Below are 18,352 nucleotides of genomic sequence, written 5' to 3' on the forward strand. Positions count from 1 at the left end.
AAACACACAGTATGCTCCTTCGCAGCCTGATAAGGTACAGACCGAGAAAAGGTTTATCTGGTAATTATGCTGCTAGAAGCTAAAATGACTAAACTGAACCTACTGTACTTTAGTCATTGAAAAAGAAAATAATGCTAAGAAATATTAAAAACAATAGGAAAACAGGAAGTCACACCATGAGATGGATGTACTCAGTAAAGGAAGCCACAGCTTTCAGTTTGTATGACCTGAGCAAGGCTGTTAATGAGAGGACGTTCTGGGGGTGATTAATGCGTAAGTCAGAAGTGACTTGATGACACGCAATGCACGTGGACAGACCCTCCATTCTTGCCCTCCCCCTTTCCCAAGGTGTAAAATCAGGCTCTTTGGAGAAGACCAAGCCTATCAGCTGAGGGGGCAGGTCTACTCATGGCCTTGGGCAAAGCCAGGGATAACACAGCTCCAAGTGTTAAAACAGCAGGGGTGGGGAGGAACCCAATTTGGCTCCAGATTGCTTTTATTTATTTTTTTTGAAAAATATATCCTGTTTTTAGCAATATTCTTACATATTTACAGGTGGCCAGTAGCTTCATTCACAGTGAATATTCAGTGAGTAGGTGTGAATATTAAATTTATATGTTACAGAATTTTTGTTTAGACCAGGAAGCTCCATGAATGCTAGGGAGCCATACTCATTGGGAAATCCGCACCATTGGAGCCCATGGTGGCAGGAATCCCCCACACACACAGGGTGCCCTGGGGTGCAGCCACTGCCAGCACCTTTCTTGGCCCCCACCCAGTGTTTTTGTAAAGCATGTGGGACTTCTGTCCAGCTGAGCTTGCAGACCTGCAAAAAAGACTTGCTTTGGGGCAGCGACTGCCATCACCACGCAAGCATCTTCACTGTGTAATGATAAGCTATCTGTGTTGAAAGAGAACCTGTAGGGACTTTTTAAAAGGGGAATCTTGTTGAGCATCTTCCCTATGAAACTCTGAAGAGATAAAGGCTAAGGTGACCAGATTGTCACCTTTGTAAACCGGGACCCGGGCGGGTGGGCGGGTGCGCATGTGTGCGCAGCCGCAGGAGCGCACTGCCTTCTGGGGCGCACCCGTTTCCCGCCCTGTGACAGGGCAGGAAACGGGAGCGCCCCAGAAGGCAGTGCGTTCCTGCAGCCGCGCGTGCAGGAGGCTGCCACACTGCCTTCCAAAAACCGGGACGGTTCAAAAAACCCATGGGACACGGGACAAATTGTTTTAAGGCAGGACTGTCCCACCAAAAGCAGGACGTCTAGTCACCATAATAAAGGCCCTTTCCACATGGGCGATATACAGCGGCCCAGGGACGGCACAAACCCCGACCCTGGGCTCCTGTTTGCACAGGAGGTGCTGCTGCGTCGCAGCATTCACTCCAGGAGTGGCGTGAAGCCGCTGCTTTTAACCTCGCTAAACAAGCGAGGTTTTTGCAAAGCAGCATCTTCCCATCGGCGCAGTGCGAAACACACCGCTGGGAAGATGCTGCTTTCCCCCTCCACTCACCATCCCTTCCAGTGTCGCTCTAGAGGGCTGCCCCTGGAGGTCGGAGGGCAGCGTGGGCAGGTTCCTGCAGCCCTCCAGAGCAATGCTGGACGGGACAGTGAGTGGAGGTGGGCGACCAGATGGAGCCGCCTCTCTGGCTGAGGGGAAAGTTGGGGCCGCTCACACGATAGTATGCGAATGGTCCCCGAGCCTCCACCAGCATAATTCATGAACTTTTAAAGTGATTTTTAACTTTTAAAGTTAAAAATCTGAACTTTTGAACGTCTGAACTTTTGAACGTCTGAACGTCTGAACTTTTAAAGTGATTGTTTATATTATACTGTTTTTCTTTGAAATAAATATTCAAAAACATTTTTATTGGTATCTATTTTTATTGTTGAAATTTACCAGTAGCTGCTGCATTTCCCACCCTAGTCTTATACTCGAGTCAATAAGTTTTCCCATTTTTTTGTGGTAAAATTTGGTGCCTCGACTTATATTCGGGGCCAACTTATAGGCGAGTATATACGGTAATACTTTGTGGAACAACCAGCAAAATAAAAATACGAATAATAAACCAGACATGCATAAATCAACTAAAATTTGCAACAGGCATCAAGAAGTGCCTTAGACCACAGGCCTGCTTGGGCCTTCCTAGCACCATGTTGACATTTCCACATAGCAATCATCCAAGTAAACATGGCACAGATACTGTAATAAAAATAGATTTAAATTCAGTGGCTCTGAATGCCTTTTATTAGCAGGGAACTCATTAAGCTAGCATTCCATTTTGTCACAGTGCTTACAGTACCAATTCCAAGGGAAGTGAAATAGTAATACAAAGTGAGAGACAGAATATTCTTTCTTCCATGAAAAGAGGAATAGCATAACTGAAGCACTGAACAGCACTAATTCATATTTTTTGTCCTTGTGAGATCATTAGGGCTTACTTCCCAGTAAGTATGCACAGAATTCTAGCCCTAGTCAACTTTTGTTATGTTAAAAAAGGTAGACATGTCCAGAATAATCATGCTTATGTTGCTGATAAAGCTCTGGGTATGTTTCCACAAACACCATATGCTCTATTTATTTTTCAAGTCATGGTTAATAAACGTTTTGTGCAGTAAGCTGCTGAACTGTGATTTTATGTCAAAATCCATGGACTTGAATTTATTAAACAATAAAAATACGCAAAAGTCCTTTATTCTACCTGACTTGGTAACATCTTTCTGTCTCTCTCTCTGTGTTGACACTGACCCACTTTATGTCCTTGGAAAACTCATTTCATAGCTTTTACTTTTGTAAATGCCCACTCAATGTGCATTACCTGTATTTTCTATAACCTTGTTAGGACTAAGATTCTAGTGCAGGAGTGTCAAACTCGTGTCCCTCCAGATGTCCATGTGCTCTCACTTTTGCAGGGCACCAACTTCCACTCTTTCTATTGTAATCAGGACTTTGTTGTAAATATATGCACTCTGCCTTTAAAGACAAACATTCATGCCCAAATTTATAACAATAAAAATATTTTAGGTGGCTGTATTGCATTGCAGTCCTACACACAGCTACATTGTTCTTAAGTCCATTGACATCAGATTGCGCTGTTGATATTCCACCTAATTCTGTATGGAGTTTTCCACTACTTTGACCAAAGCATGCTCAGGTGAATAAATGTTTAGTTATGGGGCTATGGATGCCAGCCGCCAGGTGGGATCTGGGGATACTCCAGAGTTACAGTTTATCTCCAGATTACAGATATTACTTCCCCTGGACAAAATGGATGCTTTGGAGGGTGGGCTCTGTGGCATTGTACCCTATTAATTCCCCTGTCCTTCCCAGGCTCCATTCCAGATCTCCAAGATTTTCCCAATTTGGTTCTGGCAATTGTAACCCCCCCCCCCCCAATTTCCTGTCAGTGGCCATGGGAGGACCTGAAAATCATATATAGGGACAGGGCCAGAGCCACTGTGGGCCTCAAGACTTAGTATCTATTCCAACAGTTCACTATCAGGTCATGGTAGTTGAAAACACAACACAACACAGGATTAAAAGGCAACTTGAGAAAAAAAATTGAATGTAGGAACAAAAAAGGTTTGAGCTTCAAAAGCTGGTCAGAGCATCTAGTGGTGTGTCATTGCTTCACAATCTTCTCTGTCCTTATACTAACAAGGGAGTGCTGCACCAAAAATGCTAAGAACTCAACAGAGGATGAGAAACTGGGGTGTTATGGGCATTGCAAATTATCTCAATGTGTGTGGCTCAGACTAACACCAGAAAAATGTATTTATATACAATGTATTGCTGAAGGCTTTCGTGGCTAGAATCACTAGGATGTTGTGGGTTTTCCGGGTTGTATGGCCGTGTTCCAGTAGTATTTTTTCCTGACGTTTCGCCTGCATCTGTGGCTGGGATCTTCAGAGGATCATTCATATACAGTTAAGCATCATGATCCACATTGCAAGGGTCAAGTTAAATCCTCTAATAGATGAAAGCTTGGCTACACATGGCTGCCATTTACTTAAGGATACGTTGACATGCCTATACAGTGAAAGTAGGCAATTAGCAAAATCAGATTATTGAAATTAAGGCACTTGAAGGACTCAAGCATGTTTCATACTTGCGTATAGCACATAGGTGTGTATGTTATCATGCTTATGGCGTATTACTACGCACACACACAGCTGGTTTATTGCTTCATCTTGAAGGAACTTGTCACAACCAGCTGTTCGTGTTCCTTTCATTTGCCTGCTGATTATAAGAATTGATCTCTTCGGCAACAATAGGCTAAATTAAGAGTTAATGTCTTCTGACAGCAATAAATGGAATACCTGTCCTTTTGTCGAAAGGTTTTCAGCTGGAAAAACTGCAGATCTTATGACAGATTTTTAAAATAATCATCTGAAATGAAGGGAAGCAATGTTATGTGTTGAAAATGCATTGGGGGTTACTTATTTTAAAAGGTGCAAGTTGTCAAACATGTAGGTATGAACAAAAAGTCTATACAAACTATTACTAACAAATTTCTCAGTTTGGTTGGTCACAGCTCTAATGTTATCTATACAGTAAGTAAAGGACCAGTACCATTAGCTCTAATGTTAAGAGAGCCAGTTCTAAGAGAGTTCTACGATTTAAGAGAGCCAATTCTAAAGAATTATGACTGAGGAAATTATTAATAATGGTTGGATAAATATGGGAGGGTTGCTCTAAAAGTGATCTCATCAAATTAAATAAAAAGTTATGAGAAAGTTCTTTTTGCAGCCTATAGAAATAAGCACTGCTTCATTAAAGATTATACTCTATTTCCTTTTCATAATTCAGTAGAGCATAAAACACAGTGACTGAAAGGGCATAATTTTATTTTGAACATGGTTTGTCATAGGGACTAGAAAGGGCAGTCTGGTAGTTCCACCTTTCCCCCCCCCCCCTAAAGGCACTGATGGAGTGACATCTACCAGTATCCCAGTTGAGTATTTAACTACTTAACCTGGCATGGAGTTCACTGTTAATGTATCTCAGTGGTCAAATGAGAATGAGTACATCCAGGATTTCGTTGATGCAATCATGATTCTCCACAGTAGGTGTTTCGCTTCCCACTGAGGAGAATATCATCTTGCTGCTTTCTGTCATATCAAGAACAACAGGAGCAAAATATGTGAGAAAATGGGAAATGTCACAACGCAGTGTACTGGAAATTCCATTTACCAATGGACATTATTTAGACATATCAGTATAGAGGAAAGAACTCTTAATTGACATGTTGAGTTACAATTTGTTGTCTGGGAGCTGCTCGCTGAGTCATTAAATTTGTTCAGCTTCCCAATGTTTGAGCAGTTATTGGTAATAAGAAATGTATTCTTCCCTGTTGTATTCTCTGTTGTTGCTCCGTTGCTGCTCATTGTTGAACTTACAATACCCTTTAAAGCATAACTTTTTGCTACAGAATTAACCTGTGAATGTTGGACTTTGGCATTCCAGGGGTCAAATTTAGACATGCCATGCACCCTTGAGGTAACCTTGGAAAATTTTCCTGCAACAGCTTAAGAAGTTGCAGCAATAAAACAATAATGACAGTAGTTACTAACTTCACCAAGTCACTTGAAGATAGCAAAAACACATGTGCAGCAGTTCAGTCCTTTGAGGGTTTACTTTGAAATAAGACAAACTACCGGTATATTCAGTTAAGTTTACCTTGAGGTAACTCAGCATAGGATTCAAGGTGCAGAGGTTGCTAGGATCCCCCTTTCTTGTGTTGTGGTACCCTTAACATTATATTTCTTTCTTACATTATCCAAATACCCAGTGTGTTGAAAACAGAAATGGATAAGAATGCTCTTATCTGACTTGTTTTTCCTTTTCACTTCTTGCTTTTCGTGTGCTTCAGTCATGCAGCATAGTACAATGTGAACTGTATACCTATACAGATCCTCAAGAATGTTACACTATCAACAGTTCTAATATTTAAGGCTAAATTCGACAGCAGTTCTAGTGGGAACGAACATAGAACTTTCTCGGTGATGTAGAAAGAAAGGCGGTAGAATCTGGTTTTAACATTAAAACTGGGTCATAGTTGATGTATGATAATCTGGCCACCACAATTCCCATGAATTATTGCCTTGCAGCTTCTCTTGGGCACTTTGTCCACTAAGTTTTGATATCAAGAAGTAGTCACCTGGATTTAGTCTGGTCACATCAACTTGGAACTGTCCTGATCTTGTATGAAGAAATGTGTATATGATTTTGACAACAAAAGATGAATTTGAATTTTCCCCCACTAAGGAAATGCAACAAAGATGAATTTGGTTTTTTTCCCACTAAGGAAATGCAAGAAGCCCTTCTTCTTTTCATATCTGTCTGTCTGTTTATTTATTGTTCATATTTAATATACTGCCCCATCCCGGAAGGGCTCTGGGCAGTGTACAAATCAATAAAACACATTCACAATAAAATTCCAATTAAAACATCAGGTAACAACAATTCCAACCTTAACTCTAAAACAGATGACAACATCAGCAGTAAACTCACCAGGACAGTTAGACATATGTTGCATGAATTTTGTGTTGTGTGAACTTTTTTCATTCCCACCACTTTCATTGTTCATATACCTAGTGTGTTTGGTTATTTTATTGTACACTACTTAAATGATACATACCATTTATATATAGTTAGTGCATATAACATTGAAAAATGTATACATGGAATGGCTGGTGCAAGAAAACAGAAAATGGCAGGGAAGTGAAAACTCACAGATTTGATGGATAAAAAGATAGCATTTCAAGCTTTTTCTTCAAAGAGCAGAATCTCCATGATGGTGGTCTGTTAAACTACATCTCGAGTATGCTTCTCAAAGAGAGCGTAGGATAAACCTGTCAGTAATAATAAAGTTGATAATTTTTCATGCTTGACAGCTGTCACTTTTTAAATTTAATTTAATTTTTATTTTTTTGGATTGATATCCCGCCCTATCCTGAAGGGCATTCACAGGTTTTTAACACCTGAATCTTACTGTCCCATTCTGAAGTTAGTGGGAGAAATTTCCACTTAATTCAACCTAGCTATGATTTGTGATCATTATATTTTAGCAAGAGTTAAGAGCCACTGGTATAATTTGTAGTGTTTTATGGGGTACGTTACAATAGGAAGAAAAATACACAGTGCGGGTTTATGTGGAAATATGAAGAAGGTTTAACTGAGCTAGTGGATTGCCCTCAATGCTTGTGTATATAATTTATGAAAAGCATTATTCCTATTATTCAGGCATATACATACAAAGGAAGAACAGTATCTTATTACATTATACAAACAATAAAAGGGAGAGTTTAATGGACCATGGTAGGTTCTCTTAAAACATTCATTCCTTTGTGTTGTCTTTAATTTCTATGATAATGAAATGCTCACAATAACCCCTGGATATTATTATAGGAGAAATAAATTAGATCACATTGGTTAGAGAGAAATCCTCCTTAGCATTGTCACCAGGATATGATTACTATACATTTTCCCACATGCAGTGTTAAATGGTACCCTTGGAAAGTGATTTCCTGTATCCGAGAATAATTGTTGATTTTTTAGAATCCCTTCATTTAACTACTGTTAAGCTGATACTGTTAAGCAAATGCTTTTAAAAAGAAATGATTAAATAGTTCCGCTAATGTTTTGTTCTTAATTCCCTTCCCCACAAGTATAAGTCTGAGAGCTCAATGAGATTTGCATGCACTCAGCACCTTGGCCACATAAGACTCTTTGATCACAGAATGCTGGGAAATGAAATGTCAGACACACAGATGGCTTTAACATGCAATGCATCTGTTACTGTATTGATAAAGGAAGGGAATGACAAAAGCACTTTGGCCTTTAATCAAGCCTAGTGCAGGGGTGCTGGGTCTCACATTGGTGAAAATTGAGCTTGTTTTCACTTTTTATTCCTGCATTTCAGTAATTCTCAATGGCAGTTAAATGGCAACACTGTTAAGTTACCCAAAACCTAAGGTTGACACACATAGCAGCCCAGCACCAATGGGATCCTTTTATATACATAAGTACTATCAAGTTGCAACCAACCTGTGGCAACCACAGCAACATGTTTGTAAGGCAAGTGAGAAGCAAAGGTGGCTTGCCATTGCCTTCCTCTGCAGAGTCATCCTTGGTGATCTCCCATCCAAGTAGTGACCCTGCACAGCTTCCAAGATTTGATAAGATTGGGCTATACCATGCTGCCTTCCCTCCTAGTGATTGCTTTAGGCTTCTGTATGCATTGGCTGTCTCTGACACACGTCTTGCCCAGAGGAGGTGGAAAGAGAAACCTCTATTAAGCAAAACCAACATTGTTAACTAAAAAGTGGACAGGTCAAATACGGAAAGACAACACTTAATCAGTGGCAGTTCATAAATAATCTCAATCCTTGTATGATATTCCCGTATTTGAAAGCAGTCTGATTCTGTTTCTTAGAGGAACACAGCTGAGGGGCGCAGGTTGTGGTTATGCTGGCTCCTACCAGGAATCAAGAGAAAGGAGCTTCCAAGATGTGAGTCTGTATGAGGGGGAAAGAGAGAGCACAACAGATAGACAAGCATGCGGTTATATTATGGGAGTCAGGAATTGCCTGGGACTGAATTTGCGGGCCTATGCTTAAGGATGCTGCCGAAGGCGGGACAGGAGGAAAGTTGCTGGGTTGCAGATGTAGCCTTGCGATTAGCACTCATTTCTTGAAACAGATTTGCAGTTGCTATCATAATTCTGGTCACATTATTCTCCCAGATTTATTGCAAGTTGGCCATCCTACAGCATTTAGTATAAAGAGCATTTAGTGCTAACATACACTGCAGATAAAACATTTAATTTAGAGTTATTTTTGTTTGTCCATGTGTGTGCTGTTGTATTTCTAAACACGTGTATACTCTCCCAGTCTTACCAAAATTGTATGGCAATGGCGCATAGAAGATAAATGTGCATTAACAAGCGGTGCTAGCTACTGCAAAACAGATGTTACTTTAAAACTTGCCTTAACAAGTCCCATTCTCCCGCAGAAAATGTTTGTGGCTTGATCAGGGTGCACTGTAAGGCAAGGGAAGTGATGGCAGGAAACAATGAAAGCAAGATGCCTTTCAGCTGTCTCACTCAAGGGGTGAAGAATGTGTTGGCATGTCTGCAGACAAGGACACCCCAGCCAGACTCTCCTGTTGGCCTCTCTTAGCTAATCTTTCATGTCTGTGTCTTTATGACAGGTCACAAGGTACAGGAGCTACTGTGTATAGCTCTGGGGAATGATTTTCTAAGTCAGCATTGTTTTTATAAAGAGAGTCTAAGCAACTGAACAGGCGACTTGGGAGTGAGGAATTTTTATGGGTTTTTCCTCCCCTCTAACCCAGTCATTGGATGGTGCTTAGAGTCGGAATGTTCTACCTAATATTTATAAGAAGTGTAAACAACTTGTTATTGAAATGGAGATCTGCACTGATGGCCACCATCTTCATGATGATTTAATGAAGTGCCTCTGCACTACTGACTTGCTGGCGTCTGATAGCTCCCCACATTACTTTTTCTATACTAAAAAGTACCCCCATCTGCCTAAGAACGATGGTGGAGATGTAGAGGAGAATGAGGGTAGTCTAAAATCTCCAAGGTCTTTATTTCGTTTGTCCTTTAACCCAGTGTATGACTGTGCAATAACGGCTGATTATAAACCAAGAATCTATCCTGGGAAAAATATGGAAAAGAGATTTCAAACAGCAATCTTGTTTACTGCAACAGTGATCTGCAGCCTTTTACAATTAAAGGGTCAAGGTATGTCAGAATTTACAACAAGAGATCAACCAACAGCCCACTGGCATACCTGAAACTACACAATTTAATGTTATGTTAATTTACATGTTGATGCAATACATAATGGTTCCACAGTGGTTTGTTAGGAATGTAGTACATATGCTGTCTGAAGTTAGTAATGAATATACACAGTAGCACCCTGCCTGATTGTTTTAGTTCACTGGCATAAATCCATGCATGGTTCACACTTGAATTACTGGCAGCTTATCACCTCTGTCATTTCCCTTTCTGAAAAGCATCTCAGTCCCATAAAATTATTTGCTTGGTTATTCCCTTCACATGCTGGTTATTCTAGTATTCCACCTATCTCTCCCATGTATTTTAACTTAAACATTTGATTTTGTTTTTGGAGAACCATATTTGGTTTCAAAATTCCACCCATGTGGTTCTGGAGCTTTAGGCTGCAGAACCCTGTTCTGGCATGATCTTTCAGGAAAAAGAGAGCTTACTTCAGACTGAAGAAGTCTTTCTCATCCATCTGAAACAGTTTAATTTCCACTAAACTTTTGCAGGCCCCTTTCCCCAGTATGGAGGGGGCACGAATTGTAGAGATAAAGAGTGCTTTATAAAAACTGGGGTAAATTGTCCTTTGTTGTCTACATGCCAACTATGAAAAGCATCGGAAAAAGCCATACACTAACTTTATCTAGCTCTTCATATAATTCCCCTTAACTTCTCCTGTCTTATTTGATCAATCAGATTCATGAGTCACATGCAAGTACCATATGCTGCAGATGATACTTACTTCCAACCATCACTTAGATTCAATGTATTTTGTTTGACTTGTATTCTTGTAACAGGCGTCCAGCAACAATATTATTTTTACCTGCTTGTGTTAAGAACTTCTTGCTTAGCTAGTGGTTAAGCTGAAGTTTGGAGCCAGAGAATCAACATTCTCATAAGAACATTCTCATAAGAACATATCAACATTCTCATAAGACCCCCTGAACCAAACTGCACCAAACTTGGGGGGTGCCATTATGACAGTCTCCAGATGATACCCTGAAATTTTGGTGCTGATACGTCCAAAAATGCACCCCCTGCAGGAACATCCCAGAAATTTGCCCAAGAATCTTTGTTCTGCATTGAGTTTTCTTCATTGCTGTCAATGGGGGTTGCAGGCTGGGGGGGCACATTTCTGAAGGCACAGTCTCAAAACTTTCATGATCTCATCAGGAGACTGCCCTAATGATACCCCCCAGGTTTGGTGCAGTTTAGTTCAGGGGGGTCAAAGTTATGGACCCTCAAAACTGTAGTTCCCATCTCCTATTAGCTCCCATTGGAAACAATGGGGGATGGGGGCACCCCCTTTGGGAGTCCATAACTTTGGACTCCCTGAACCAAACCTCACCAAACTTGGGGGGTATCATAAGGACAGTCTCCTGATGATACGCTGAAATTTTGGTGCCACTAGCCTAAAAACTGCGCCCCCTGCAGGCCAAAAATGGAAAACCACTAAAATACCCAAGAACGAACTCTGCATTTTGATGCCCCCCACAAGGTGATGCCCTGGGCAGCTGCCCACCTTGCCCAATGGGAATTACGCCTATGCTAAATACAAAAAAATTCTAAAAAGATACTGTTTTTATCGCCCATTATCTAAGTCTTTGGGCAGTATTATAGATTATGTGTAAAAAGAGGAAATATGCAAGAATCATTTTCTATTTACCTATCAGATATAAGGTACAGTATGGGAACATGTCTGTTTCTGCAGTGCTGAGATGTGCTATTTACATTTAGTATTTGGAAAATGTGTGTTTTACCGTAGGAAAAGTGTATGTGTGTTTTCTTCAGAAGTGGCCATTGTGTTAGCTGAAATGGTGAAACCTGTGGTTTGAACTGCCAGAACTTCAGGGAAAACCATGCTCTATAGTATGATCACCGGATTAAGTTAATTAACCAGGCACACTTGTATAAAGATGGGAAGCGATCATTATAAAAGCAGCTATGAAGTGTGGTTCTAACATCAATTAAATATTGTTAAGTCCATAACACTTTAATAAGATGAATATGCACAATGGTATGTGGGGTTGTACATTGTGGGCTGCAGCTAAGAAGAAGAGTTTGGATTTCTACCCCACTTTTCTCCACCATAAGGAATCTCAAGGTGGCTTACAAACTCCTTCCCTTCCTCTGTCCACAACAAACACCTTGTGAGATAGGTGAGGCTGAGAGAGTTCTGAAAAAACTGTGATTAGCCCAAGGTCACCCAGGAGACCTCATGTGTAGGAGTGGGGAAACAAATCTTGTTTATCAGAGTCCACTGTTCATGTGGAGCAGTAGGGCATCAAACTAGTTCTCAGATTAGAGTCTACTACTGTTAATCACTACACACTACTACTGTTAATCACTACACCACGCTGACTCAGCTCCTAATACCCAAAAGCCAAGAATATAAATACTTCCTGTTACATTTGATCCATCAAATCCATGGGTCACATGGGGTGAATTATACGGTGGTGTGGGCTGTGGCTTAAATGTTGCCCTTGGGGAATAGGGGTCTCTCAGAAGCAGTATGAGAGAGTCCCGGGGACCTGAAAAATCTCCCCTTTTATTAGTGGAAATTTTCCACAGGATCCAATCTCATGTATAAACCTCACAGACTTTTGCAGTTTTGACATTAGTTTAGAATATTACACTTACGTTGTAGCCACTGGCTCATATGAAAGTTACTCAGTCTGAATAACAGTCCAATCTGGGGGTGGAGAGCAGTAGAGCTGGATACGGTGCTGCTGTGCTGCCTCCAAAGAGGCAATCAAATGGTACAGGTGCCAGGGAAGAAGGGAAAAACTCTTACGGCCCCAGGAAAGCCCATAGCATAAAAGTGATTTAGGCCACACTTTTTTGTGGTGTACTTGGGAGCCTCTGGCTATGCCATGGAATTCCCCTCTCCACGCCAGCATAGGCATTTGCAACAAAGGCAGGTTACTGCCGGGACCAGCTTTTGAGTTCAGGTGCCACAGTGGCTGGCTGCTGAGGTAAGTCTGTCTGCATCGGCATCTGTGACTCTTTGCTCCGCACTTCTAATGCGGCTTCAGCCCCCCCCCCCCCCCTTTGGATTGCCCAGTTAAATCTGCAGAATTAGGTGCTAAGGTAACTTAAAGTACTCACAGCCTGCAATCCAAACAATAGTTTCCTGGGTTAAGCACACTTACTTCAAAATAGACCTTAGGATTGTTCTGTAGAGTAGTAACACATTGTTTTAGGAGAATAATCTTACAGAAGGATGTCCAGCTAAAAGTTTTCAGCAGCTGAAGTTTAAGACAGTTAACTTTTATGAAAACAGCTAGCTTTAAGAAAATGAGTTGGTAAACCAGTTTTAGTCACTTCAAGTGAGCTTTCATAGCAAATGTGTGCTGAGGCTTAAATGATTTTGAACAATTAATAAATCTTCTGAAAATGTTTTGTTAAAGTGACTATTGTTGGTTTGTTGTGCTGTGCTTTGTTTTTTAATTTCCAGATCATTGCATATAGACTCTTCCCAGTTTTTCATTGATAAAGTGTCAGAATATGTGGTTTGCTTTTGACAGTTAATATAATGTCTGACAAAACTCCAAAACAGAAAAGAAGGAGAATAATAATAAACAAGTCAAGAGCTCATTCTGGCTTTTTGCTGTGACTGTCATAGACAGCTATATGATGAGCCTCTAATTTAAGTGGGACGCATAGCTTTCTTATGACAATTTGTTGTTCATGGTTATCTGTAACTTTTGTCTACAAAATGTGAGGCTGTAAGTGCAGCAGTGAAGGCAGAGCAGAAATTTTGAATGTGAGTATGTATGCATCACCTTCCTTGTGATTTATTTATAGTTCATGGCTGAGCAATGTTGTGTATTTGACAGTTCACTCAAGTCCCTAATGCTCCCTTTTCCTTAAGACATGAAAAATATGCATTCCAGTCAGAGGTATATATATTAAAACGATACTCTTTGAGGTTGTTGAAAAGCCTTGAGAGGTTATCCAACAGAACGATGATGAAATAAACGACAGTATTTTAAAAGGATTGGGGGGGGGGGGGAGTTTTCTTAATCTAAAACTTTACTTCAGGTCAGACTCTCCAAGGCCTTCACAAACGTATAACTCATTCCACAGATGAGATCATACTTTGTTTCTCACTGATGGTGTCTCTTGTTTCAATCACAAATCATTGTCTATAACTTCATGAAAATATGGAGCTATATTGATTGGATCACAGGATCATTCTTATTAGAGCACAATAATGGTGCACATGTATTTACTTGTTTTCTTTCTTTAAAAAAAGTGTATGCTGTGCTGTTCAACTACAGGTTTCCAAGGCAGTATTTGATCCTGCACCCTTTTCTTAGAAAATAAGCCAGAATGAAGTCAAAGCTTTGACACAAAAAGGAGAGGCATACAGGAGTCATATGTCTCTTACAAAGTGTTCTGCTCTCAAACTTTACATTCACTGCCTATCACTGGGTCTTATTTGTAATAGTAATAAATAGTAATAGCAATAAATACTTCTTAATAGGAAGCTTGGAAGGATTCTGACTAAGAAGCAGTGATCGACCGTTGTAAAAATGTCAGAGTGAATGTAAACAACCACCAGCACAGCGCTACCTGGAACATGTAGCTAAACTAGATGAGTTAGTAGAAGACTTATTAATGGATCAATTGGTATGGAAGTTAGACTAGGACTAAGATCAGGGATACCTTCATTTGAACCCCCACTCTGCCATGGAAGCTTGCTGGGTGACTAGGGTTCCCAATTCCCTGCCACGAGTGGGAGACCACTTAGGCCTGTTTCTCTGCCGTCAACAATGTGGCAATGTGTCTTCCAGCATGCACCATGAGTAATGTCATCACACTGCAGAAGACTTCAGGGACACTTTGGTATTTGGGCAAAACTCTATGGTAAAAATTGCTTCTACCATAGAGTTTTGCCCAAATACCTAAGTATCTTGTGGCTGTCAGGATTTATATATCAGATTTTCTAAAATCAGACATTTATATATCAGATTTTATTTATATATCAGCTTTAATATACCGCCCCATCCCCAAAGGGCTCTGGGCTGTGTACAACCAATAAAACCATGATGACATCACTTCCCAGGGACACTGTTGCCAAATGGTGATAACAAAGAACTAGGCCTATGTTTACTACTAGTAAGTTCCCCCACCTGCTGCTGTTGTTGGAAGGACCTGGCAAACCTATGGGTGACTTTGGACCAGTCATACATTCTCAGCCTCATCTCACTCACTGAGCTGTTGTGAGGAAAAATGGAAGAGAGATGTAGGCTGGTTTGGTTTACCATTGGGAAGAAAGATGGGGTATAAATGAACTAACTAAATAAAATCTTCCAAGCAGTTTTTATTGATAAATAGAAGCTGTGCCCTCTGATTCACACTGGGGCTATGGCATTCTATTTTCTGTCATGGTAAATTGAGATGTTTCCAACTGTTTTCTGAATATTGTAATTTTCAGTGTCAGATTTGTGTCCATTTAAACTTTGATATAGAGTTTGACCTTTTTGTCCTGTATAAAGAACTGAATATCATTGTTGATACTTGTTGGTCTATTAAGCAAGTGAACAAACTAATGTTAGCTATTAGGTCCTGTAATAGTATTGCCTGAACATATGTGGGGACAAAATGGGCATTTTTTGTTGTTGAATGACCTGATCCCTGGGTTTGTGTGATTGTTAATGCTTTTAAAGTTTTTTTAAAATGGGCATTCTATTTATGAGATACCCTTAGCAAGAGAAATAAGTAATAGCATGTAAAATATAAATTCTGATACCTTTTCGATAACACTAAACTCAGCCATTGGTTATTCTTTTTTCCCCTCATCTCATCTCACTTTTTAAAAGAAGTTATATTATTAGTTATAGTTGTATCTCACTGTGGAGCTTAATGAGTTTGAATACCGGCGTTTCCTTCGTGGATCAGTGTTTGGATTAACCAAACCACAGTGTCTATAAACTTGGAGTTAGCTCTGTTTGGCATCTAGCCATTCTTTCAACAAATATTTCTGTAACTATTTCCTAATGGAAGCAGGATCATATTAAAATGATTATCATTTTCAAAGAGTTTTATAAGCCCGGCATACATAATAATGTTTTCTCCATAAACATAATGATAGAATTAAATTGATAGGAAAAAAAACTTTAATTGCTATATTCATAACTGATAGTACTCAGTGTGCCAATTTCATTAGGACAGCAAAATTTATTTATTTTATTTATATCCCATCTTTCACACCACTGGGGACCCAAAGAATAAGAAGAAGAGTTTGGATTTATATTCCCCCTTTCTCTCCTGCAGGAGACTCAAAGGGGCTTACAATCTCCATGCCCTTCCCCTCCTCACAACAAACACCCTGTGAGGTAGGTGGGGCTGAGAGAGCTCCAAGAAGCTGTGACTAGCCCAAGGTCACCCAGCTGGCATGTGTGGGAGTGTACAGGCTAATCTGAATTCCCCAGATAAGCCTCCACAGCTCAGGCAGCAGAGCTGGGAATCAAACCTGGTTCCTCCAGATTAGATACACGACCTCTTAACCTCCTACGCCCCTGCTGCTCTCGACATGATTCTCCTCTCCATTTTATCCTCATAAAACCCTGTGAGATAGATTAAGCTGAAAGTGTGTGACTAGCCTAAGGACACACAGCAAAAATCCATGGCTCAAGGGGGGATTTAAACCTGGATTTCCCAGATTCTCGTTTGACACCTTCTCCGCTGTACCACACCGCTATATGGTTTTCATAAGGAAATAATTACTGGGGCATTAAGCATGTGCTCCAATTCATTATTTTTCAAATAATAGAAACCATAATCATACTATTGAATTTCTGGTTCAAACCGTGAACAATGATAGAATGTAAAGCTAGTTGTCACACCCCAAGTTGTTCAATAACAAGACTGTGGTTCCAGTTGATTTCTTTATTATGAAACAGCGTCAGGAAATGAACATTTAGGTTTCTGTTGCCAGAATTAAGCATAACCAATACTTCAAGCACCATTATACTGCACATCACCCCTACGTCCTGTCACCCCGCCCCACTGACCAGTTCCCAAGGTGGAGATGGCACCTTTCCAGTCCTACAGTCTATGGTAAGGGGAAACCACCTTCCCCCACTAGGATCAAAACAACCTATATTCCACACTACTGAGAGAGCTGCAATAACAGGTGACTAACAAACTGATAACAGGTCTGAGAAAGCAGTTTAATTGAGCGGGGGTGGGGCGGGAGCGGTCTGAACAGAAGCAGACTTCCAGGTTTCAGGCAGGAGGTGAAACATGGCAGAATCAAACAGGGGCTGATCATGACTGTAAATCAATTATTATTGCAATATTCAGAGATCAGCCCTAAGTAGGTTTCCTTTAAATTCTATTCAGGTCTATTCAATGAAGTAAATTTTCAGGAAAGTATGGTCTAAACATCAGTGCATGGGTATTCATAGACTTCTCTGTATTCACTTTTGATTTGTGTCTCTACTTTTGTAGCTCTTGTTTCAGAATCTGCTTTAAATTGGGACTTCAGCAAAGAACCCTTAAAAATTGCTGCTGGGAAAATAAAAGGCCCCCACAGTTGATGAAATATGATAGCTGTGCTCTTGTAACATATATCTTCCCATTAAAAAGAATGTGGTGATACTGCATTATTCATAACTTCCACCTTGTATTCTTCAATTATGAGAAGACATTGCTGAACAAAGGCCTGTCATTATACTATATGCAATTCTACACTCACACACCCTTTGAACCAAAAATAAAACCCTGACAAAAGCCCAATGTGTGCAAGAAGATATTGCTGTCAAAGGGGTGAGTCTTTTGTCTTTTGGTGAACACATGAAACATCAGAGAACCATTGACAACACTCATATAACTAGGAACATTATCATGTCACTCTCAGGTACTTTTAAAGCAGAATAATGAAATTGTTATTTATTTATGACTGGCATTTTATATGTGTTTAGATGTAATTTCAAAAATAACATGCAAGAAGTGTTTTTGTTATTAATAGAAGTCTTTATTCGGTCAGACAGACCATAGTAAGCTCCTGTTCTCTTTATAGGCAGTTATATAATGCTTTTGATTTCAGTTATGCTTTTCATAGCTGAAGTATGTATGTGCAGATTTCAGTTTTTTCCATAAATTTTAATTTTCCTTCCAGAAAGGGAGACTTTCTTGCCAGAAAGGGAGACTTCCTCCATTCCTCCAAAATTTCTCCAATATTTGTGGAGCATTTTATATCTCTAAGTAAGGTTATCCACCTTTAGCTGTTATATCTGGTAAGCAAAATTCCTTGTTGGCCATTCTGGTATGGTTGCCATTGTAATTGCTTTTCTTCTATGATAACTTTTGGATTATCACTCAGGAATTTCATGTCTCCCATTTATTAATCATTTTCATTTGTATCCCATTTCTTTTCTAAGATGCTGAGAGTGACTTGGAAATGGTTCCCAGGTTTTCTTTCATGGCAGTTTAATTTGCTTAGCTTCAGCACAAAATTTCTTTCAGACCATTTTCTAGGCCTACAGATTTTCAACTGATTTATCAACTGAATATATAAGAAAT

General features: G+C 40.0%; 1 protein-coding gene across 3 annotated transcripts in view; it reads left to right on the plus strand.

Annotated features, from left to right (window-relative positions):
- NCKAP5 (NCK associated protein 5) overlaps nt 1-18,352 on the plus strand; it is a 718,925-nt gene that overhangs the window by 198,331 nt on the left and 502,242 nt on the right. The gene's annotated exons all lie outside the window — the stretch shown is intronic.

Source organism: Sphaerodactylus townsendi, linkage group LG02 (assembly GCF_021028975.2).
Source record: "Sphaerodactylus townsendi isolate TG3544 linkage group LG02, MPM_Stown_v2.3, whole genome shotgun sequence".
In the NCBI taxonomy this organism is placed as follows: Eukaryota; Metazoa; Chordata; class Lepidosauria; order Squamata; family Sphaerodactylidae; genus Sphaerodactylus; species Sphaerodactylus townsendi.